The sequence below is a fragment of the Aethalodelphis obliquidens genome, unplaced genomic scaffold (assembly GCF_003676395.1).
Source record: "Aethalodelphis obliquidens isolate GAN/ISIS:26980383/991018 unplaced genomic scaffold, ASM367639v1 scaffold13, whole genome shotgun sequence".
NCBI lineage: Eukaryota > Metazoa > Chordata > Mammalia > Artiodactyla > Delphinidae > Aethalodelphis > Aethalodelphis obliquidens.
In genome coordinates, this window is record NW_020837957.1 from 8,139,944 (window position 1) to 8,164,485 (window position 24,542).

Here is a 24,542-nt window from a genome sequence, read left to right on the forward strand (position 1 = left end):
GAGGCGGGGGCGGAAGTGACGGTGATCTGCTGGCAAAGGCGGGTTGCTCTTCCTGCATTAGGAGGGTGAGGTGTATGAGCTCTTCGTGTTTCTGGAGAAGTTATTTTAATAAAGGCTCGAGAACTCTGTTCTGTCACCATGGACACTGGATGTCGTTTAAACACTTATTTTTTGGGGGTACGTAAATAGGTATACCAGATAAGCATTGTACACGTGGAAACCAACCAGCAATTTTGGAACTAGGATATTGCCAGTATTGTTAAAATTACCTGTCTTTTCCCATTCCATTCCCTTGCTTTCCTCCAGAGGTAACACTCTCGTGTATTTTGGGTTTATTCCCTTGCTTTTAAAAATTTAGTTTGTGTACATGTATGTTAACTTTGATAAACGGTTGAGCTTTACAAGGATAGTTTATTGTTATGTAATCGTCTGCAACTTTTTTTCGTTCAGCAATGTGCTTTTAAATCATCCTAGGTTGTTGCATACATTTGTATATAGCTGTACTTAATTTTACTGCTCTACACTGGTAATGTTACTTTGTGTGACAGTTTATCCCTTCTGGTTCACAAGTTTTGTCATTAATTCGGATACAAAAATGCAAGAATTTTTCTAGAGTACAGCATATATCTAGAGACAATGTCTTCATCTACTCTAATTGTAACTGCTTTGAAGTCTTTGGTAATTGTAACATCTTGGTTATCTAGCAGTTGGTAGCTAACATCTTGGTTATCTAGCAGTTGATAGCTGTTGATTTTTCCTTAAAAGCTGACCGTATTTTTCCAGTTCTTCATATATTGAGAAATTGTGATCCCCTGCCCCTCTGCCGCGCATCTTTGGGGATCTTAGTTTACCAACCAGGGATTGAACTCAGGCCCTTGGCAGTGAAAGTGCAGAGTCCTAACCACTGGACTGCCAGGGAATTCCCGAGTAATTGTGATTTTTCTCCAAGACATTTTGATTTTATGTTGCATAGACTCTGGGTCTTGATAAAAGTCTTTGGGGAATGTTGATTTTTGTTTTGTTCTGTTTTAGTAGGCCGTCAATTCAGTTCGGTTCCTATCTCAAGTTGAGTCTCACTTGTGGGTGCTGGTTCCATAGCAGTTCAGTTTTCAAAGGTTTTATTGTGCTCTTTGAGTCTGTTCTATACATAGAACACTCAGGAATATTTTGGAACTTGGGTAGTAATTTAAATTGTAGTTCAGTTAACATATCTTTTGCTGTGCAGCTTTTTGTCTGCCCTGCAGATGGTCAGTTCAGGTGTGAGCACTTATGTGGATTCATACATAGAATTAAGGAGTTCCCTTCTCCAGCTCACCCCTTTTTGATATTCCTCTCATATTCTTTGTTTTGCAGAGTCTCCTTTTCCTGCTAGAAATATGAGGTTTCTCTTGGAGTTTTAGCTTTGTGCCATAGCTGCAGCATCTGACTAGGGCCCACACTGGAGCAAAGAGGTGAGAGAAAAGAGCAAAACAAAACAAAACATGAATTCCCTCCAAATTCTTTGGACCGCAGAAGCTCCTGTTCCTAGTTTCCTTGTCTAGAAAGACAGGGTTTTTCTTGGGGTTGTAGCTGTCCAAGCCTAGGCCCTAACTCTCAGGTCATGCCCAGAGGGAAAAAAGGAGGAAAAAAGCCAAGTATTCCCCCACAGAAGCTCCCTTTCCCCATTCATCTGGCTAGAAATATGGGATTTCTTTCTGTTTTTGCTTCCTTTGTGAAACCACAGTTTCACTGGGTGCCAGACCTCACGTCAAAGATGTGAGAGAAAGTAGAAAAAAAACCACACAGGGCATTTTACTAAGTTTTGACTCTCCTCCCCAATCTGTTTACTTTTGTTTACTTTTTAGAGTCCTCAGGTAGTTGCTTTTTGTATTTTGCCCTGAACTTTTAGTTGTAATCAGTAGGAAAGATAGGCGGTAGTGGACTTACTCCATTTTGGCTGGCACTGTAAGTCAAGGAAATACAAATTACCACTATGCATCCATCAGAATGATTAAAATGAAAAATTTAGACAATACCAAGTGTTAGAGAGGGTGTCGAACAACTAGAATTCTTATACACTGCTAGTGGAAGTGTCAGTTGATCGTTTACTTTGGAAAATGTTTCTCAGAATCTTTTAAGTCTGAATATATTCATACCCTATGACCATAAGATTCGACTCCCAAGTATGTTCCCCACAGAAATGCACATATGTTCACTAAAGATATATATAATAATGTTCATCACTGCACTATTCATAATAGCCCCAAACTAGAAGTTCCTAATTACTTACGAATGGTAGCCTGGGTAAATAAACTGTTATATGTTCACACAGTGAAATTCTATATACAGCAATGACAATAAACAAATCGCAACTACATTGAAGAGTATGGCTGTTACTCTCTCTCTCTCTCTCTCTCTCTCTCTCACACACACACACACACACACACACACACACATATTGAATTGGAAAAGCCAATTACACACTAGCACATGCTATATGATCCATTTACATGAAGTTCAAAAGCAGGCCAGACTAATCTAAGATGATGGTTACCCTAGGGAGTGGGGAGGAGATAATGACTGAAAGGGGACATGAGCTTTTTGGAGTTCTGGTAATATTCTTTGTCATGGTCTGGGTTTTGGTTCCATAGGTATATTCATTTTATAAAAATTCATTTAACTGTGGCACTTATGATTTAGGCATTTTCTTAAAACTTCAATAAGTGTAAACAAATAAATAAATTTGCCCATTTCACCATATCCCATCTATCCTTCTCATTCAGTAGATCCTGGCTAAATATTGTACTAACTTTAGGGGCAAAGGGAGTGATCACAGACCACCCTGTGAGATTCCGAGTATGATTGATACAGGGATACCTTCTGGCCCTAATGGCGATTGAGGTTTCTTGCAGTTGGGATGTTGAATCCGCCATAACTCATATTAAGAAGTGTTACAGGGCTTCCCTGGTGGCACAGTGGTTGAGAGTCCGCCTGCCGATGCAGGGGACACGGGTTCGTGCCCCGGTCCGGGAAGATCCCACACGCCGCGGAGCGGCTAGGTCTGTGATCCATGGCCACTGAGCCTGTGCGTCCAGAGCCTGTGCTCCACAACGGGAGAGGCCACAGCAGTGAGAGGCCCGCGTACCGCAACCCCAAGAAGTGTTACAAAGCTATTAAGAAAAGATACGTTCTCAGTTCTACGGTTAACTGAAGGTTTGAGGTGGCAATGATCTAACTTCTGAGGTTTACATTTCTAAACTAAGAGAATTTTCTTAAAATACAGAAAAATCAAGCAGATTTTGTTCTTGTATGTTCAGACACATGCAGGAAAAAAATCTGCTATTCAAAAACAATGAAAAATAACTTTATAAAGTTCCAAATCTTAACTTCCCTGCATGAGTTACAATTGAAATATATTAAAATAATGCTTTTTTAACTGACCAGAATTTTTTTAAAAAATTATAATATATAAATCCTTGTGTTATAAAATATCTGGAATTATAACTTAACAAGCAACCATAAAATGTTTGTTCTTGAAATAAGTAGGTCTTACTCAGAAGAACAAGGAATTTAAATAAATAAATAAATCTGTGAACTTAATACTCATAACCAAGTAATTCTCTAATTTTAATCTGGGAATTTGTGGAAAGTGAAAGTCACTTCTTAGGTCACTAGGACAGCAGTTACCCTAGGCAAAGTTGGGGAGTGTGTGAAGTTGTGACTGAGCTTTAGAGCAATATGTGCAATCTGTAAGATGGAGGGCTGGGTGGCTGTGGCCTCCAGAAGGCACTCAGAATTAGAAATTGGGTAATAAAGTATCATTTGGAATTGAGGTTGGAAGGATTAGCATGTGATTGTTTACATCAGCCATCTGAAAATAGAATTAACTCACTCTAAAATCTGGTTTGTGTTGGTGATATTAAGGTGAACGGGAATCTCCCAAATCCAATCCATATTCCTGAGGGAATTATTTTAATAATAGCTGTTTACGGTATATTTGGTAGTGTGCTAAGAGCTTTACATCCATTGTCACATTTAGACTCCCAGCAGTCTTTAGGAAAGTTTTTTTTGGCCTCACTGCATGGCTTGTGGGATCCTAGTTCCCTGACCAGCCGACCAGGGATGGAACATGCACCCCGACCCCACCCCACCCCTGCCTTGGAAGCATGGAATCCTAACCACTGGACTGCCAGGGGACCCCCTAGGAAGGATATTATTAACTTTGTTTACAGATAAGAAATCAAGGTATAGAAACTGTAAGGACCTTGTGAAAGGCCATAAGGTGTAATATATGATGACTCTGGAGTCAGATTTCTTGGGTTCAAATCTCAGCTCTACTACTTGCTAACTATGTGAGCTTAGGCAAATCATTTAAACTATTTGTATTTTGCTTCTTCATCTAGGAAACAGAGACAATGGTAATAGTATCAGTATTTTAGAATTGCTAAAAGGATTAAGTGAGAAAGCTTAGGTGCCTGATAAACAGAACTCAATAAATAATGGTTATTATTATTCAACTAAAGACTCACAGGTAATAGATGCCAGAGGTGGTGAATAACATGCAGTTAAAGTTCCAAAAGTTAATCAACTATAGTTAGTAAAATTTTTCTGGGAGAATCATATGTTAACAGAAAGGTGACTTGAGATAAGTCTAGGATAACAGTAGACAAAATATAAGAATATATCTGGCAATGACCAGAATAGAAAGCTATTTGAGTTCAAGGACTACAACTAATTTTTCAAAGAGAAATATTCCTAGAGTAGAGAAGGAATTTCAATTATCCTAACTTGAAAGAAAAATCCCTCAAGACTACTCTTTCTCTTCTAATTATCATTGACCCTTGAACACAAGAATTTGGACTGCACGGGTCTACTTATACACAATTTTTTTTTCAATAAACACGCTACTGCACAACCCAGGTTGATTGAATCTGCGGATGTGGATGGGAAGACCAACTATTGAACTTGAGCATCCACCAATTTTAGTATATGCCTAGGGTTCAGGAACCAATACCCCCGAGGGCACCAGGGGACAACTGTGTATGCTCACCAAACAACCCTGTGATTAGTAATTTCCTCTCCTGAGTGCATTTAACCTACCATGGTGAAATACCCAGAGTGAATTCTCCATACAAGTTTTTCTTTCTAGATAAAGCTCTCTTTATAGATTGATACATTGACATTCTGAGGTACATATTAGTTTTTTATGGGTCCTCTTAACATATTGATCCCCAAGAGGTTAATAATGTGCCCTGGTGGAAATGATAAACTTGAGTTTCCGAATCTACAAACTTAAGAATCTGGCTTTGAATATTGTATTAGAGCTCTGTATGCTTACAAGTAACAAAAATAAAAATAAAATAGCTTAAATCACGAAAGGGGGAAGGGAATTAATATTATAAAGAGAAGGTATTTGATGGAATAGGAAGGCAAGAATACAGCACAGATTCAGGAGACTAAAAGAAGTCATCTCGCATCCAAGCAGCATGCTTTCTCCTCTCTTGTTGCTGTCTCTGCTTACACATAATTTTCTTTTTACCGGCCAGTTTCCCCTGCTACTTAGTTCCACGACAGACAGATGCAGTTACCACCGTTAGACCTGAGCAGTAGGGACTACTTAACCCTGCCCTACACCTCTGGGGGATGGGGTGTGGGGACACTTTGGAGAACCTTCCTCCAAATGTTCTAAGTCCTCTGTGGTGCCTGGGACCATCTGGCAGGGCCTGGGAGGCAGAGCCTAGTCTTGTGTGGGTCCTGGAAATGGAAGCCCTGAAATGTTCTGTTGTCTGCTGGGGACTGGCCAGGTTAGCAGGCCCTCCTGGGCAGGACACCCTAAATCTGTACCAGGATTTTATTGACCTCAGTCCCTGTTTCTCCCTTTTAGGACCCTCTCGACAATACCCCCCTCTCACTGTGCATGGGATCCACCAGGTCCCTGAGAAGCTCTGGGACTTGCACCTGTGGGGTGGCAGTTGGTTTTCATATCAGCTTTCTAGTGCTGTGTTAACAGATTACAAATTTAGCAGCTTAAAGCAACACAGTTCATTATCTGTCAGTTTCTGTTGGTCAGAAGTCTGAGTATGGCTTATTTTTGCTTAGGGTCTCACCAGATAGTAATCAAGGTATCAGATGGGGGTGCAGTTTCATCTGAGGCTAAGGGTCATCTCCCAAACTCATTCAGGTTGTTGATAAAATTTAGTTCCTAGTAGCTAGAGGACTGGGGTCCCTGTCTTCTTGCCAGATGTCAGCCAGGATTTTCGCTCAGCTCTCAGAGACTGCCCTCAGGCCCTGATCACACAGCCCTCTTGTAACATGCAGCTTACTTTACCAAAGCCCGCAGGAGAATTTCTTTACAGTCTGTTCCTGCTGTTCCTGCTACTACCATTACTATTACAACCATCACCACAAATGTAGTCTTGTATAACATAATGTAATCTTGGGAGAAATGATTCCATCACCTTTGCTCTATAGTATACCTAATTAAAGGAGTGACATCCCATCACATTAACAGGTCCTGCCCACTCTCAAAGGGAGGGTATAATACAGGGCATATGTACCAGGGAGCAAGAATCTTAGGAGCCATCTTAAAAATTCTGCCTACCATAGCTCTTGAATAGGCAAATACTCCAGCAGATGGTCACTACACTTGTCACTATCTCAAGGCATTGAGAAATCCTTAAACTAACTGTCCACCTTTTTCTCCTTCACATTCGTTTCAGAACAACATAGTTTATTATAGTGCTTGGGATGTGTGTGAATATTCATAGACATGCAAATCTCACATACCCCAAACATACGTCTCTAAGAATTTTGGTCGCACAGATTTCTTTCTACAATTTAAAATTAATGTGCTGAAAGAAATGACAAGAAATTATTAAACACTGTTTACTTAGTACACTTTACAATTTGATATTCCTGGAAGTTCAGTGGATTAAAAGATGTAAGTATACACACATACACATTTCACAGATATCGTACAATTTAAATACTCTTTTTGTTCTGTGCAATAGGAAATTATTACCAGCTGGTGTTTCAGGGTCCTTTATAAATTAATTATAGTATTTACTAGCCATGTGGGAGTGGAAAATCTAATTAGGTCAAGGAGGCTGGCCCTGCTGGAGGCTGAAAGGAAAAGCAAGTATAAGGTGTCAGTTGCAAGTTTAATGCAGTACTTTCTAGACCACGTGTGTTTAAAAAAAAAAGTGGGTAATTACTGAGATTACATGCAAATTTGTGGGAAAAAATCATATCAGAATAAAAATTTGTTAAAAGTCTGCCATCAATCTATGACAAAGATAAGATATTTTAGCTGACACAGGACTTCGCAGGTGTCCCATGTCAAAGGAGGAATGGGATGCTTGATGCTAACAGTATATTCATTCATTAATTTATTCATTCACTCAACAAGGCAAGGCTAGATGTAGCTACAGAGGACGATATCACAGCCTCTTTAAGGAACTCACAGACTACAAATGAATACAGATGTGTAAAGAGATAGGAAGTAGTGTTGTAAGTGTAGTATGGGCATAATTAGAGAGTATTATGGGCATTACACTCATGTAAATAACTAAAAACAATTTAAGTATACATTCTTTTCAAAGGAATTTTCAGTTTAGCGAAGTCAGGACCTTAAACCATGGCTCAAAAACCTCAAATGTTTACAGGGACAAGGCAGTAGCATAAATGAGTAGAGCAGGCCCATGTAAGACACTAGGTAGTGAAAGAGACTGTGACAGACTATTCAGAGACATTCCAATTTAACCTAAAAATAAATACTGTTTTAGCCAAACAAAAAATGCCTGTTGGAGTATTAGGTCAGTAGGGTAGCTGTTGGTGCCCCCTGCCTAAGGTTAAAGAAATTCAGTTGCTGTATTAGAATTTCTGTAGGCAAATGGATGTGAGGACCTTAAGAGAATTGGATGGAAAATACTTGCTTGAGATATTCTTTGTAAGATTCCTTGTGAGGCTTTATTAGGCATTTCTTTGACTTTCCCACAGACCACAAGATTGGGTCTAGTGCTTCCCATTCTTTGCTGTCACTACTTGTTCTTTTGCCTTCATTCAGTGAGCTACAAGACATAACTGGAGAGTTTTTCACAGCTAGAATTGAGAGAAAAATAAAGTTTTGGAACAGGAAAGTTGTACATTGCTAGAAATCTTGAAAGTCTGTTACCTGGACAGATAGTAGACAGCACCAAAGCAGTCACAGTTTATATCTGCTTAATGTGCTTTTCTGTTGCAATCTCATACTCCAGGTGCTTCTGTGGGGGAAGGTCAATCATGGTGCTCCCCTTAACCCCAAGCCCAGTGTGGGATTCTTGTCCCAGGCCATCCAATCAGAATGCCCGGTCTCCTGAAGGGGAGGAAGAAGTAAAGTAGCTGGCCTGTGACATTCCCTTACTTTACCTGAGAGATAGCACTAGGAAGAAGCAAAGAAGGGAGGTCTAATCAGTTGGTCTAATCTCCTCAACTGGTAATGATTTTAGACAGGAGGAGGAGTAATGATTTTAGACAGGAGGAGGAGCCTTATCTGCAGAATGCCCTGAGTAGGCTCTCCCTTGGTAAGGATTGCTTACAGTAAGTAGATCTGGAATCTATTGATTTATGGGACATGGCCTCCCAAGAGAATGTCATGTAAGCTACACAACTCTCTGAGGTATAAAATGGAGATGTTTTAGAAATTACATGCTTCACTCTGTGAAATAACAATCTGCAAAGCTTCACACAGGTCTTGTCTATTATTCTGGGCTAGTGGATAGGAAGGACCTGGCAAGAATGTCCCAGACCTTTCACTGCTTTATCTTTGTCTCTTGACTGCCTGTACTCTTGGAATTTTTAGTAAAGCTTGATGCTAGGTAAAAATCTCTGATTTCTGTGAGTCTGATTTGATAATCCAGTTCTGTGTGTTAGCTTGCCTGGTCATGGTGATTGGTTGAAGAGTGAATGTGTGAATCAGGAAAGACCAGTCAGAATTATTATCTAGGATTTGATTAGGAATGTTGGGAGAGAGAAGTTCTCTCTCCATTTGAGTTTCGAAGCTGGTAAATGGGAGTGTGAGAACCAATGTAGAAAGAGAACCCACTCACAAAAAGAAGTCAGGGAGAGACAATGAGAGCTGATAGATGGAGGGAATTAAAGGGGGCTGGGGCTGGGGGTGGGGGGGTGGGTAAGGGATGGGGAGAGAAAGTGAATTCTACCTCTAGTTGTTCACACATAAATATTATTGGAACTTTAAATATGATTGCAACTGTTATAACAGTATTTTTTCTTGAATTTTATTGTATTTATTTTTTTATACAGCAGGTTCTCATTAGTTATCTATTTTATACATATTAGTGTATACATGTCAATCCCAATCTCCCAGTTCATCCCACCACCACCACCACCACCCCACTACCCCACTACCTTCACCCCTTGGCGTCCATACGTTTGTTCTCTACATCTGTGTCTCTATTTCTGCCCTGCAAACCGGTCATCTATACCATTTTATAACAGTATTTTTAACCGTCTTACCCTATCAGTATGGAGGAATGCTCTTCTACCTTCCTCTTCTTCTGCCAGCTCTATCCTGTGTGTAACCTCTTTTGGGGCTTTGTGGCAAGGTAACACATAGTGGTTTGTGGCTTTGGCTTTGGCTTAGAAAGCAAAACTCTATTTTAGCAACTATCCCTTCAGGTTGTAATTACCTATTTGTTTTATATATCCCAAATTCCTCATAGATAGTGAATAAATCTTATTTATTTCTTTAACGTCAGTACCTGGAACATAGCGCTCAATATTTGTAGAACACATGAAGAAAGGAATTTTATTTTTGCCCTCATTGAAACTATGCACAAGCCTGACCAGTGTGAAATTGTGCAGGCTTTATTCCCTCCCACTCCATACCAAATGTGCATAATTTATATTACTGGGTATGCAAAAAAATGTTTGATTGTGATGAATGCTATTATAGTTAAGGCATGTTGCTAACATTTGCTGCAATAAACAAGGAATGACTACTTTAAATTGTTCCACAGTTTAGAGTAATGGTTAAAATCATTTGCTTTTGGGACTGGAATTTCTGCTCTGCTGACAAAACTGGCCCTGCACCAATGGTTTCCCCTCTCTGACCTGGGTGGGGGTGGATACGGGAGAGGTAATTTTAAAAAACATAGTGGGACCAATTCTTCACTTTCACAGTAAAGGTCAAAATGCTACCTCTCAGTTTCCTCATCTGTATAGTAAAAATAATAATACATCATTTTGTTGTCAGAATTAAATAAGTACTATATTTTAAGCTCTTTGAGAGAAGAGTGTCTAGCACATTGTAGTGCCATGTAAGTGTCTGCTGTGATTATTCATATTGTTATTCTCCAAACTTCAGTTTTATCAGAGTCAGATGGGGATAATATTACATATGTGTGTGAATTTCAAACAAGATGACGCATGTAAAATGCTTGATGGTAAATGCATAAGGAACAAGTATTAATAGCTATTAGTAGGGGAGTTAGATTAGTTGAATGTTACCACGTGTACCAAATATGTATTCCCAATTTTCAAAAACAAAATAATAATATAACTCATTTAATGTTAAAGTATAGTCACACACATAATGTTGGTGTTAATGGTACAGGCATTGGAAACAGTTTGCCTGGGTTCAGATCTTGCCTTTACTACATATTATTTGTGTGATCTTGGGCAAGTTATTTAACTTCTCTGAGTCACCCCTAATAAAGGAGAATAATGATAGCATCTACTCCACAATGTGGGTCTGAGGATTAATTGAGGCAATACCTTTAAATTAATAAACACAATGCCAGGAAAATAGTAAGCAGTCAATAAGTGTTGGTTCTTATTATCTCTCTGAGCCTCAATCCCATTCAGTCATGAAAATGAGGATAACAGTATTTACCTGACCAGGCTGCTATGTGGATAAAATGTGACAGTGCTAGTGAAAATGTCTAGTAAATAATAGGCATTTGATAAATGTCAGTTTTCTTTCCCATTTCTATGATTCATGAAGCAACTTGGAATTTTACAATGCCTTCGGGTTATCAGTATAGATATCAATTATATTTCTACGTGTGTGGATATAGGATAAAAAGGATTAGGTAGAATTCGATCAGTGATACATATTAAATGTTGTTTATTGATAAATATCATTCAGTTGGCTTATTAGCTGCTCTTATAAAAGTAGATTGTGTCAGAAATACCCTATTTTGTATATTCTTCTGATTCATGTCATAGATAAATGGCAATTTATTCTATTTAGAGAAAGATAGAAAAATAGACTGGTATTCCAGGTTTCTTGCAGCGAACATGGTGCACAATCTGCTACAACTGAAGGGGAATGTTATTAATCAGAAGGTGCACAAGGAGGCAAAGGACTTCATTATGCTGTTTTGCTCCCACAACGTGCACCTGGAGCTTCTTAATGACTTTGCCCTTTGGAGACAGGTGGCACTCTGCAAAGTGTAAACCTCTCTAAACCTCTTCTTGTCTCAAACTGACACGTCTTCATGGCACTGTGTATAATCAGAGTCTTAAATGATGTGAAAGGCTTTGGTAGGACTATAATTAGTTGAAATAATTTTTTTCCTGGTCTTTAAGGAGTACACATGGCTAGAACAAGGGAAAGAAAGAATGTCAAGAAATAGCTGGGGGATAAATTCACATATTCATTGGAAAAGACAAGCCTGTAAAAGATGGTATTGTGTACTGGGTGAACAAGCACAGTAGATGGCAGTTTAGGAACATAAAATATTATTATGTTATGTTTAGAAATCATCTTTTTTAAAGACTATCTAGAAAAACATGCATCTTATGTGTTATATATTGTCATCTTTTTGGGGGGAAAGTTCTGTTAGTGATCTCTGCTTACAGAAACAGATTGGTGTAAACTTGTTAAATAGCATAGACTATAAGGGGACATTGGGGTGCTCGAGGATTTTTTTCACCATATTTTATTAGCATCTATTCATTTTGAAGCACACATTTTTTGATATTTGAAGAGCTTAAGCACTTGGGAATGACCCTCAAATAAAATAACACCACAACCAACCGTTGATTCCCCTGAAAAACTGGCTGAATATTTAATTGTTAAAATATTTAGCAAGTTAAAAGCAGTATGGAAAAGGAGTAGAGACAGAGAGGATATCAGGAAGAAAGGTAAAATTCCCAAGAATATTTGAGTATTGAAAGGAGAAAAAATAAGAGCCCAACTTTCTCTGAGATACAAGCTCAAGACTGTGTCACTTGTTACATAGAATTCACCAAAAGTCCAGGCATTAGGAAAATTCTGATCCCAGAACAGAAAGCTGACAGTTCTTCCTAAGATTGAATCAGACCATTACACACACTGTATTGGTTTAATTGAGCATACATTATTTCCTTCAGCAAAAAATCTTCTGCCATGGTACCCTATTTTCTTGGGCACCAGGGCTTGACAGATTTCTCACACAAGTAAGCAGTTGGGAGTAAAACAATTTTGACATGAAATTTGCTTATATTTTGAAAGCCATTAAACAAGACTTGTTTGCTTATAATTTTCTAATAAAATAAAGGACCTTCTGTGGAAAGCAGTTTTAAAAACACATCATAACATTTTCAGTGTGTAGGTCTTGCAATGTTTGTTGCAATTTTCTAGTGACAGACACAGAACAATAAGATTTCCCCTAACAGATGCTTAGTGCTGGGTACTCACATGTCACTCAAATTGACAAGATTTTAGGAAAAAACACTTTCTTCCCTATGTTATCATTTTGAAAGATCAGCTATTGTGGATAATTCAATTTTGCTAAATTGAAAAGTATAAACTTCACAAAACATAATTTATTAAAGGTAATATGATAGAATTAATTAGAAACACACCCTAAACAACTCACTAGACCTCATTCTACAAATTTGTGTGTCCCAGACAAAATTTTAATCCTACTTGCCTGGAGAAAAGCTTTAGCTCAGTTTATGATAATATCACAGAATTTTGGAGTTGGGAAAAATACTTGTAGATCATGTATTTCAAATTAGTGCCTAAGTTTCAGGATTTTCTCTTTTTATGTACTGGAACTATTTGGATTTAATTCATATTTAAATAATGTAGAGCCAGAACCATTCAGGCTACATAGTTTCATTGTTCATTCATTCGTTCATCCATTCTCTCAACAACTTATCAAGCGTCTCACATGTAGTGGTATATTCCAGGAACTATGTTAGAGACTGGCAATGCCATAATAAATATTTCACTATTCCGTCTCTGAGGAGATCAGAGTATAGCTGGACAGATAGACAAATAAATTAATAGCTATATTGTAGTGTGATAAAGGCTATGACAGGTTTGTATACAGTCCTATGGGAAAACAGATGAGGGAGCAATCTATGTCCTTGGGGGTTCTGAGAAGACAACACAGAGGGAATCATATTTGAGCCTGAGCAAGAATTCTCAGAGGAGAAGTGAGGACTGAGGATGTAGGAAAGGAAATAGACATGAAGGCAGAAGAATATGTTTGGAGAATGACAAGTGTAAAATCTAGGGAATGGTGAGAAATGATGTACAGTTAGACTGTAAAGGTAAATCAGGGAAAGATGGCAAATATAAGATTCTAAACAGTTTGGCATTACTTTTTTTTTTTTTTAGTTTGGCGTTACTTTTGTGGGAAATGAACAATTGAAAAATTTTGGAAGTGAAGACAATGATGTGATATGATTTGTATTTTTGAAAAGCTATCTCTGACACTGGTGTGAAAGGCAGTTTAGGCTAGATTAGTAATGGACATTTGAAGTACGTTTCAGTATTATGCTAGGGCAGTGAAAGTGACAATGGACAAAGGCATATTTTAAGATACCTTTTTTTTTAAAAAAAAGTTTATTTATTTATTTTGGCAGCACCAGGTCTTAGTTGTGGCACACGGGATCTTCGCTGCGGCATGTGGACTCTTAGTTGCGGCATTTATGTGGGACCTAGTTCCCGACCAGGGATCGAACCCAGGTTCCCTGCATTGGGAGCTTGGAGTCTTACCTACTGGACCACCAGGGAAGTCCCAAGATACCTTTTAGAAACAATTAATAGAGCTTTGTGGTCAGTTGCTTGGGCGAGTTGGGTGCTAAGGGAAGGGGAAAAAGTTAAGGATGGCTTCAAGTTTAGTTATGAGGGTTTGGATAGGCATTTATTTAATCCTCCTCACAAGCTTTTGAGGATTATAACAGATGACAAAAACTGAAGCTTTGAAAAGTTAAGTAATTTGCCAGTTATCATGTGGGTAGTAATCTATGAAGGACAGATTCAAGCACATTCTATTTGACTAATCCCAGAACCCAAGCTAGAAAATTTTTAGGCAATAATCTCCATAAAAATCTTTTGAGGGGAACAGAAGGAAGGGAATCTTTTTCTAAGCCATCAGGGCTTTTCCTCTCAGGCTCTGAACCTGGGGGAAATACCTGGGTTTCCTTTATACCCTGGGGTGAGGAGAGCAGTCTTTAATAAGGCCAGTAGGGAAATGTGTATGGAGCTGAGATGACAGTTACTTCAAAATCACCTGTCTACAGTGAAGAGATGAAGAGCTGTCGTTGCTGATTAGGATTATGTATGGGGGAGTCGTTTTAAACTTTCTATGGAACAATAGATTTCACAGGGTATTTTCTCATTTTAGGTAACCCTTAAACCCCTGATAATGATCCCACAAAGAAAGCTCCCTGGTGGCTAGGAGGCTGGGACTTGGCCTGGTTGGAAGTGGAGGGGGTAGAAGGCTGCAGTTAGGAAGCTTAAAAGGCCTGTGGGGGAAGGGTGAAATGTGATGAGGCCTGGGGCCGACTTCATTCTGAGCTCGCCTGTTTGTGTGTTCAGCTGGGCTCCAGGCATGGGTCTCTGGGGTAGATGGGCTTGCTGTATTGGGAGGCATGGAGCTCTGCCTTGGACTAAATGACGCTTGCAGTGTGACTCTTTCCTACTCCTGTGCTGTATTGAAATGATGGGGACTGAGCTGTGTTGCAAATAAATCATTTTTTGTTGTTTTAAAAAAAAAAAACATTGTGCTGTTTCTTTCTGTACTGACCAAGTGGGCAGTGATGTCATTTACTGGGCTGGGAAATACAGGAGGAAAATCATGGTTTGAATAGAAAAGAATCAGTTTGCGCTTTAACATCTTGACTTTGATATATCCGAAAGGCCAGAGAGTGGAGATATTCAGAAGAGAATTGGAAATAACAGTCCTGAAGCTCATGAAAGATATGGGGTGAGAAAGTTCAGATTAAGTGATGGTTGAAGCCATAAAAGTGACTCAGATAGCCCAGAGAATAGGTGTATGGAAGAGGATTGAGCAGAAAGTTTTCAGTGGCTATGGAACAAAAGGATTCAGGGGGAGGAGACTGAGAAGGTGCACTCAAATGGCTTATTGGAAAACCAGAATAATATACTTACTTGTAGTACGCTTACGGAGTACAGATTTACTTTTTCTCTCTTGAGCGTATGTTGGGCAGAAGATTGGACCCTCATCATCTTAATTGTCCACTGTTGCTTTAAGAGCATTGTTTTAATTATGAAAACCTGTCACTCACAGCCTCTCCTTTTCTGAAGTTCACAATCTCTCCCCATTCAGGATCACCATTTTCCACTCTACACAAATTCCATCACCATACTAGGCCACAAGTCCACATCCTCAATGATGTACCCACTCTTACCTCAATTCCTAGATTGTACCTGAGCCAACTTCACCTCCAACATGTTTCCATATTTTTCTAGAAACTGCTCCACTTGTGAAATATTTAACCATGAAATTCCAATGACTGAGCATAGCGTCTTTATTTCTCCCTCTCTCCCTCCCACTAACTCAATTTAGATTCAACTTAGTTCACATCATTTATTGAGTATCTATCATATGTTGTGTGCTAGGATTTAGGAGATACATACATATCTATATATATACATAAAATTATACTGAGATATTTCACAGAATAGGAAGGGAGTGGATATGCAAACATTTTTTGCAATCCTAGTGTGGTAAGTAAAATAATAGAGGTATATTTTAGGTACAGTAGTGTGATACAGTGGAAAGTTGGAGCGGTTGCACTTGAGTTGAAAATAGGAGATATATCATTAATCTATAATTATATAACTAAAACCCCACATTTAGTGGCTTAAAATAGCACTGATTCATTTCTTACCATTCTGTGGGTTGACTGGGCTCCACCTACATTCAACTGGTGGCTGGAACGGGCAGGAAGGGCCAGGAAGGTCTTATTTACATGTCTGGGGGTATGGGTGCTATATGTCAGCTCTCCTCCCTTGGCCTTCTTCTCTGCATGATATCTTATACTCCTTGCAGGATAGCCTGAAATTTATAGCATGGTAGTTGTGTTAAGCTGGTGCCAGTTCTTTAGCATTCTATTGGCTTGCCCATAATCAAGGGTTTTTTTGTTGGAGTAATGGCATGAGTGTACTGGGATGGGATGAAAATTGGTAGCTCTTTTTTGCAGACAGATTACCACAGGAGACTTTAGAAAGGAAAAGATTCTTGAGATGAGTCTTGAAGGCTGAGAAGTTCATCAGGTGAATGGGGATTTAGGAGAAGAGAAGGAGCTCTTCAGAAAGAACAGCAGTGGCTTGAAAACAGGAAGCAGCATAGTCATTGGGTATGCCAGGACATGTGGATTCCTGGGAGTATTTGGGGGAAGGAATGAGAAATGAACTGGCTAGGCAAACATGATTATAGAAAACCTTGTTATCAGAAGTAAATTAAACTCTTCTTCCAGGCCGCAGAATGCCCTTCTGCAGGTTTTATGCAGGGAAGCAGCTGCTCTTCACTCTCATTGATTCTTCTACTTTGTTTGCTTCATATGTTCTTGATCGATAAGCCTCCTTTGGCTTCATTTCCTTATTCAATCCAGCTGTCAACCCATGGTACTTCAGCTGAATCTCTCTCACCAGTACTCTCAGTTCTCAACACTCATATGACCTTGTTATTCCATTATCCTAATCCTCAATTCTAGAATAATCTAACCATCTGTTTGTTCTGGTCCTGGGACTAGGCATTGAATAATACTGAAACAAATCATATAACCATGCTGATTGCCTGCCTTATACATTTATGATTTCCAACTACTGACTCTCAGTATTGTCTAGCAAATCTTAACATATCCTTACCCATTCCCTATGCTGGTAATTTGTTACTACTCTTAACAACTTTTGCACTTAATGCTGCACTATTTTCTCTTAGCAGATTACCTTGAATACTTCACAGAGGAAATAGCTGTGATAGTTGTGAAAAATTTCCTTCACGACATCTCCTTGAAGTTCATTTATTCTTTCTCCTTCTGGATCATCCTGTTTCTTTCCTTCCAAATCCCTGCCATCATCCTAGGACTTATTTTACTTCTTCTATACCTCCAAATGTGTTTCTGACACATGGTATACATGTAGTAAATATGAATTAATGATCAATTTCTATTTGCCAATATTATGAATTCTTGTTAGCCCTCATCTTGCTTATGGTGTGGCAACACATTCCATTTTAAGGTCCTGTCCCTGGCTCTGTGGAAACTTTCAAACCACACATACAAGTGGACATAATGGCTGAGATTCTGTACTCCACAGATTTCTTCCAAAATCAATCTTATTCTATTTCCATTTTGGTTTGTTGGAGCCTTGCTGTACCAGTCAGTAAATATATTGGATACTATCACTGATTATATATATATATATATGAACTTTTTGGAAATTATATTACTAAATAAAAATGATTATTATTTTTATTATGTTTTTCTTAAAGTGTGGTGCCCATTTAACACATGATAATCACAGATGTTTACAACAATAAAACTTTCTCATATGCTAGACAGACTATTAACAGGCAGGAACTATGGTCTACTGGCATATAATAGATAATAAATTTTTGTGGAGTGAATAGATGAATGTTCCTTATATATAACCCAGTCACAATTTTCTAAATGAACATAGAATGTATTTCTGATATTTCAAATTAAATTACCATCCATTGTTAGGGCTTGGACTTTTCACACATTCTAAGTGACTGTTACTATTGTTCTGGGGTTTTTTTTTACTTAAAAAAATTTTTTTAAACACCTTTATTGGAGTATAATTGCTCTACAAAGTTGTGTTTCTGCTGTATAACAAAATGAATCAGCTATGTGTATACATATATCCCCATATCTCCTCCCTCTTGCGTCACCCTCCCACCCTCCCTATCCTACCCCTCTAGGTGGTTACAAAGCACCAAGCTGATCTTCCTGTGCTATGCAGCTTCTTCCCACTAGCTATCTATTTTACATTTGGTAGGGTATATATGTCAATGCTACTCTTTCACTTTGTCCCAGCTTACCCTTCTCCATCCCTGTGTCCTCAAGTCCATTCTCTACGTCTGCTCTTTATTCCTGTCCTACCCCTAGGTTCTTCAGAACCATTGTTTTTTTTTAGGTTCCATATATATGTGTTAACATATATTTGTTTTTCTCTTTCTGACTTATTTCACTCTGTATGACAGACTCTAGGTCTATCCACCTCACTACAAATAACTCAATTTCATTTCTTTTTATGGCTGAGTAATATTCCATTGTATATATGTGCCACATCTTCTTTATCCATTCATCTGTCGATGGACACTTAGGTTGCTTCCATGTCCTGGCTATTGTAAATAGTGCTGCAATGAACATTGTGGTACATGAATCCCTGAATTACAGTTTTCTCAGGGTAGTGGGATTGCTGGGTTGTATGGTAGTTCTGTTTTCAGTTTGTTAAGGAACCTCCATACTGTTCTCCATAGTGGCTGTATCAATTTACATTCCCACCAACAGTGTAGGAGGGTTCCTTTTTCTCCACACCCTCCCCAGCATTTATTGTTTGTAGATTTTTGGATGATGGCCATTCTGACTGGTGTGAGGTAATACCTCATTATAGTTTTGAATTGCATTTCTCTAATGATTAGTGATGTTGAGCATCCTTTCATGTGTTTGTTGGCCATCTGTATATCTTCTTTGGAGAAATGTCTGTTTAGGTCTTCTGCCCATTTTTGGACTGGGTTGTTTGTTTTTTTGATATTGAGCTGGGTGAGCTTGTATATTTTGGAAATGAATCCTTTGTCAGTTGCTTTGTTTGAAAATATTTTCTCCCATTCTGAGGGTTGTCTTTTCGTCTTGTTTATGGTTTCCTTTGCTGTGCAAAAGCTTGTGTTTCATTAGGTACCATTTCTTTATTTTTGTTTTTATTTCCATTTCTCTAGGAGGTGGGTCAAAAAGGATCTTGCTGTGATTTATGTCATAGAGTGTTTTGCCTATGTTTTCCTCTAAGAGTTTTATAGTGTCTGGCCTTACACTTAGGTCTTTAATCCATTTTGAATTTATTTTTGTATATGGTGTTAGGGAGCGTTCTAATTTCATTCTTTCACATGTAGCTGTCCAGTTTTCCCAACACCACTTATTGAAGAGGCTGTCTTCTCTCCATTGTATATTCTTGCCTCATTTATCAAAGATAAGGTGACCGTTTGTGCATGGGTTTATCTCTGGGCTTTCTATGCTGTTCCATTGATCTATATTTCTGTTTCTATGCCATTAGCATACTGTCTTGATTACTGTAGCTTTGTAGTATAGTCTGAAGTCAGGGAGCCTGATTCCTCTAGCTCCATTTCTCTTTCTCATGACTGCTTTGGCTATTCGGAGTCTTCTGTGTTTCCATACAAATTGTGAAATTTTTTGTTCTAGTTCTGTGAAAAACGCCACTGGTAGTTTGATAGGGATTGCATTGAATCTGTAGATTGCTTTGGGTAGTATAGGCATTTTCACAGTGTTAATTCTTCCAATCCAAGAACATGGTATATCTCTCCATCTGTTTGTTTTGTCTTTAATTTCTTTCATCTGTGTCTTACGGTTTTCTGCATACAGGTCTTTTGTCCCCTTAGGTAGGTTTATTCCAAGGTATTTTATTCTTTTGGTTATAAGTGGGAGTGTTTCCTTAATTTCACCTTCAGATTTTTCATTATTAGCGTATAGGAAGGCAAGAGATTTCTGTGCATTAATTTTGTATCCTGCTACTTTACCAAATTCATTGATTAGCTCTACTAGTTTTCTGGTAGCATCTTTAGGATTCTCTATATATAGTGTCATGTCATCTGCAAACAGTGACAGTTTTACTTCTTCTTTTCCAATTTGGATTCCTTTTTCTCCTCTGATTGCTGTGGCTAAAACTTCCAAAACCATATTGAATAATAGTAGTGAGAGTGGGCAACCTTGTCTTGTTCCTGATCTTAGTGGAGATGGTTTCAGTTTTTCACCATTGAGAAAGATGTTGTCTGTGGGTTTGTCATATATGGCCTTTATTATGTTGAGGTAGGTTCCCTCTATGCCTACTCTCTGGAGAGTTTTTATCCTAAATGAGTGCTGAATTTGGTCAAAAGCTTTTTCTGCATCTATTGAGATGATCAGATGGTTTTTATCACTCAGTTTGTTAATATGGTGTATCACATTGATTGATTTGTATATATTGAAGAATCCTTGCATTCCTGGGATAAACCCCACTTGATCATTTTCATTTTGGATGTTCTGTCCACTGGTGAAAGTGGGGTGTTAAAGTCCCCTACTATTACTGTGTTACTGTCAATTTCCCCTTTTATGGCTGTTAGCATTTGCCTTATGTATTGAGGTGCTCCTATGGTGGGTGAATAAATATTTACAATTGTTACATCTTTTTGTTGGATTGATTCCTTGATCATTATGTAGTGTCCTTCTTTGACTCTTGTAATAGTCTTTGTTTTAAAGTCTATTTTGTCTGATATGAGAATTGCTACGCCAGCTTTCTTTTGACTTCCATTTGCGTGGAATATCTTTTTCCATCCCCTTACTTTCAGTCTGTATGTGTCCCTAGGTCTGAAGTGGGTCTCTTGTAGACAGCATATATACGGGTCTTCTTTTTGTATCCATTTAGCCAGTCTCTGTCTTTTGGTGGGAGCATTTAATCCATTTACATTTAAGGTAATTATCGATATGTATGTTCCTATTACCATTTTCTCAATTGTTTGGGGCTTGTTATTGTAGGTCTTTTCCTTCTCTTGTGTTTCCTGCCTAGAGAAGTTCCTTTAGCATTTGTTGTAAAGCTGGTCTGGTGGTGCTGAATTCTCTCAACTTTTGCTTGTCTGTAAAGGTTTTAATTTCTCCATCGAATCTGAATGAGATCCTTGCTAGGTAGATTAATCTTGGTTGTACGTTATTCCCTTTCATCACTTGAAATATGTCCTGCCATTCCCTTCTGGCTTACAGAGTTTCTGCCTGAAGATCAGCTGTTAACTTTATCGGGATTCCCTTGTATGTTATTTGTTGCTTTTCCCTTGCTGCTTTTAATATTTTTTCTTTGTATTTAATTTTTAATAGTTTGATTAATGTGTCTTGGTGTGTTTCTCCTTGGATTTATCCTCTATGGGATACTCTGCACTTCCTGGACTTGATTGACTATTTCCTTTCCCATATTAGGGAAGTTTTCAACTATAATCTCTTCAAATATTTTCTTAGTCCCTTTCTTGTTCTCTTCTTCTTCTGGGACCCCTATAATTTGAATGTTGGTGAGTTTAATGTTGTCCCAGAGTGCTCTGAGATTGTCCTCAATTCTTTTCATTCTTTTTTCTTTATTCTGCTCTGCAGTAGTTATTTCCACTATTTTATCTTCCAGGTCACTTTTCTGTTCTTCTATTCTTATCTGAATACCTGTTCAGGTATTCTGTTATAGATTCCTTCTAGAGAATTTTTAATTTAATTCATTTTGTTGTTCCTCATTGTTTATTTGCTCTTTAGTTTTTCTAGGTTCTTGTTAAGCATTTCTTGTATTTTCTCCATTCTATTTCCAAGATTTTGGATCATCTTCACTATCATTACTCTGAATTATTTTTCAGGTAGACTGCCTATTTCCTCTTCATTTGTTTGGTCTGCTGGGTTTTTACCTTGCTCCTTCATCTGCTGCATATTTCTCTGTGTTTTCATTTTGTTTAACTTACTGTGTTTGGCGTCTCCTTTTTTGCAGGCTGCACGTTCGTAGTTCCCATTGTTTTTGGTGTCTGCTGCCAGTGGATGAGGTTGGTTCAGTGGCTTGTGTAGGCTTCCTGGTGGAGGGGACTGGTGCCTGTGTTCTGGTGTGTGGGGCTGGATCTTGTCTTTCTGGTGGGCAGGGCCATGTCTGGTAGTGTGTTTTGGGGTGTCTGTGAACTTAATATGATTTTAGGTAACCTCTCTGCTAATGGGTGGTGTTGTGTTCCTGTCTTGCTAGTTGTTTGGCATTTGCATCCAGCGCTGGAGTTTGCTGGCCGTTGGGTGGAGCTGGGTCTTAGTGTTGAGATGGAGATCTCTGGGAGAGCTCTCACCGATTGATATTATGTGGGGCTGGGAAGTCTCTGGTGGTCCAGTGTCCTGAATTCGGCTCTCCCACCTCAGAGGCTCAGGCCTGACACTAGGCCGGAGCACCAAGACCCTGTCAGCCACACAGCTCAGAAGAAAAAGGAGAAAAATATAAAAAATAAATAAATTAATTAAAAGTAATTATTAAAATAAAATAATAATAATAAAAAAGGAGAGCAACCAAACCAATAAACAAATCCACCAATGATAATAGGCCCTAAAAACTGCACTGAGATAAACATAAAAATCAGAAACAAATCAGTCACAGACAGCAAACCCCATGTCTACAGTTCCTCCCAAAGTCCACCTCCTCAATTTTGGGATGATTCATTGTCTATTCAGGTATTCCAAAGATGCAGGTACATCAAGTTGATTGTAGGGATTTAATCCGCTGCTCCCAAGGCTGGGGAGAGATTTCCCTTTCTCTTCTTTGTTCGCAGAGCTCCTGGGGTTCAGCTTTGGGTTTGGCCCCACCTCTGCATGTAGGTCGCCCTCAGGCATGTGTTCCCGCCCAGACAGGATGGGGTTAAAGCAGCAGCTGATTAGGGGGCTCTGGCTCCTTCAGGCCGGGGGTAGGGAGGGGTATGTAGGTAGTTAACAATTGGAATGTGAGGCGAGCCTGCAGCGGCAGAGGCCGGCGTGATGCTGCTCCAGCCTGAGGCGCGCCATGTGTTCTCCCGGGGAAGTTGTCCCTGCATCACAGGACCCTGGCAGTGGCAGGCTGCACATTCTCCCAGGAGGGGAGGTGCACACAGGCTTCTTGGTGGCTACAGCACAGCGTTAGCATTTCATGCCTGTCTCTGGGATCCAAGCTGATAGCCACGGCTCGCGCCCGTCTCTGAAGCTCATTTAGGCGGTACTCTGAATCCCCTCTCCTCGCGCACCCCGAAACAATGGTCTCTTGCCTTCTAGGCAGGTCCAGACTTTTTCCTGGACTCCCTCCCGGCTAGCTGTGGCGCACTAGCCCCTTCAGGCTGTGGTCATGCAGCCGACCCCAGTCCTCTTCCTGGGATCCAACCGAAGCCCGAGCCTCAGCTCCCAGCCCCCGCCCGCCCCGCCGGGTGTGCAGACAAGCCTCTCGGGCTGGTGAGTGCTGGTCGGCACTGATCCTCTGTGTGGGAATCTCTCCACTTTGCCCTCTGCACTGCACTCTCCTCCGTGGCTCCGAAGCTTCCCCCCAACCCACCCCCCAGTCTCCGCCAGTGAAGGGGCTTCTAGTGTATGTAAACTTTTCCTCCTTCACAGCTCCCTCCCAGATGTGCAGGCCTCGTCCCTATTCTTTTGTCTCTGTTTGTTCTTTTTTCTTTTGCCCTACCCAGGTACGGGGAGAGTTTCTTGCCTTTTGGGAAGTCTGAGGTCTTCTGCCAGCGTTCAGTAGGTGTTCTGTAGGAGTTTGTTCCACGCGTCGATGTATTTTTGATGTATCTGTGGGGAGGAAGGTGATCTCCATGTCTTACTCCTCTGCCATCTTGAAGATCCCCCTCCTCTTCTTATTGAAAGGAAAAAAAACTCTACCAATTGGTACAGCAGTTCACAGGTAAATTTTGTTTCATTTCTCTGGTAAATTTCATCTGTCAGAGTGTTGTTTTAGATATGGTTTTTCTATAGAAGCACACATAAAGTCATGAAGAGTTTGAAATTAAACTCATGCTGTAAAAATAGGCACTTATTGACCTTCAGATTTTCTAAGTTTTATCTTACAGACTGTGAGCTCCTTTAATAGCATCAAGCGAAGGAAGCTGCAACAGCATCCCCTGTACTGCATACCTTTGGGATCTTCCTGTATAATGTTGACATTCAGTCTCAACCAACCTGACAATAAAATGATCCATTTATCCAACACAAGCGGACAGAGGAGGAAACACTGCATCTTTTCACTCTGCCTCCCACTCCCAGAGCCAGTTCGATGCTTCCTCTGGGCCAACCACAGGCACACATAAAGCACTTCTTCAACAATTTTCCATGTTTTCTGTTAAATTGGGTTTACTCTTCTTACGTGAATTTCCCCCTAGATACTTTTTCCAAATAGCACAGAAAGTATTTGAGGTGAACTAAAACTTTTTAATAATAAACTTTGTGGTTATAAAGCCCTAGGACTAAGAAACACTTATCAAGAAATAAAAATGACCAGCTTTACCATTATATATACAGGACTACTAAGGAGTTTAGGAAAAATTACTGATGTTTACTAAAAAATATATATA

The 24,542-nt window shown here is 39.3% G+C and overlaps 1 long non-coding RNA gene across 1 annotated transcript; it reads left to right on the forward strand.

The window, feature by feature from the left end:
* The first annotated feature begins 68 nt into the window (after positions 1-68).
* Positions 69-23,708, forward strand: LOC113624368 (uncharacterized). The gene is made up of 3 exons (XR_003434315.1): positions 69-177; positions 1,354-1,451; positions 23,658-23,708. It is a non-coding gene; the product is annotated as an uncharacterized LOC113624368 (long non-coding RNA).
* The last annotated feature ends 834 nt before the right edge of the window (positions 23,709-24,542 follow it).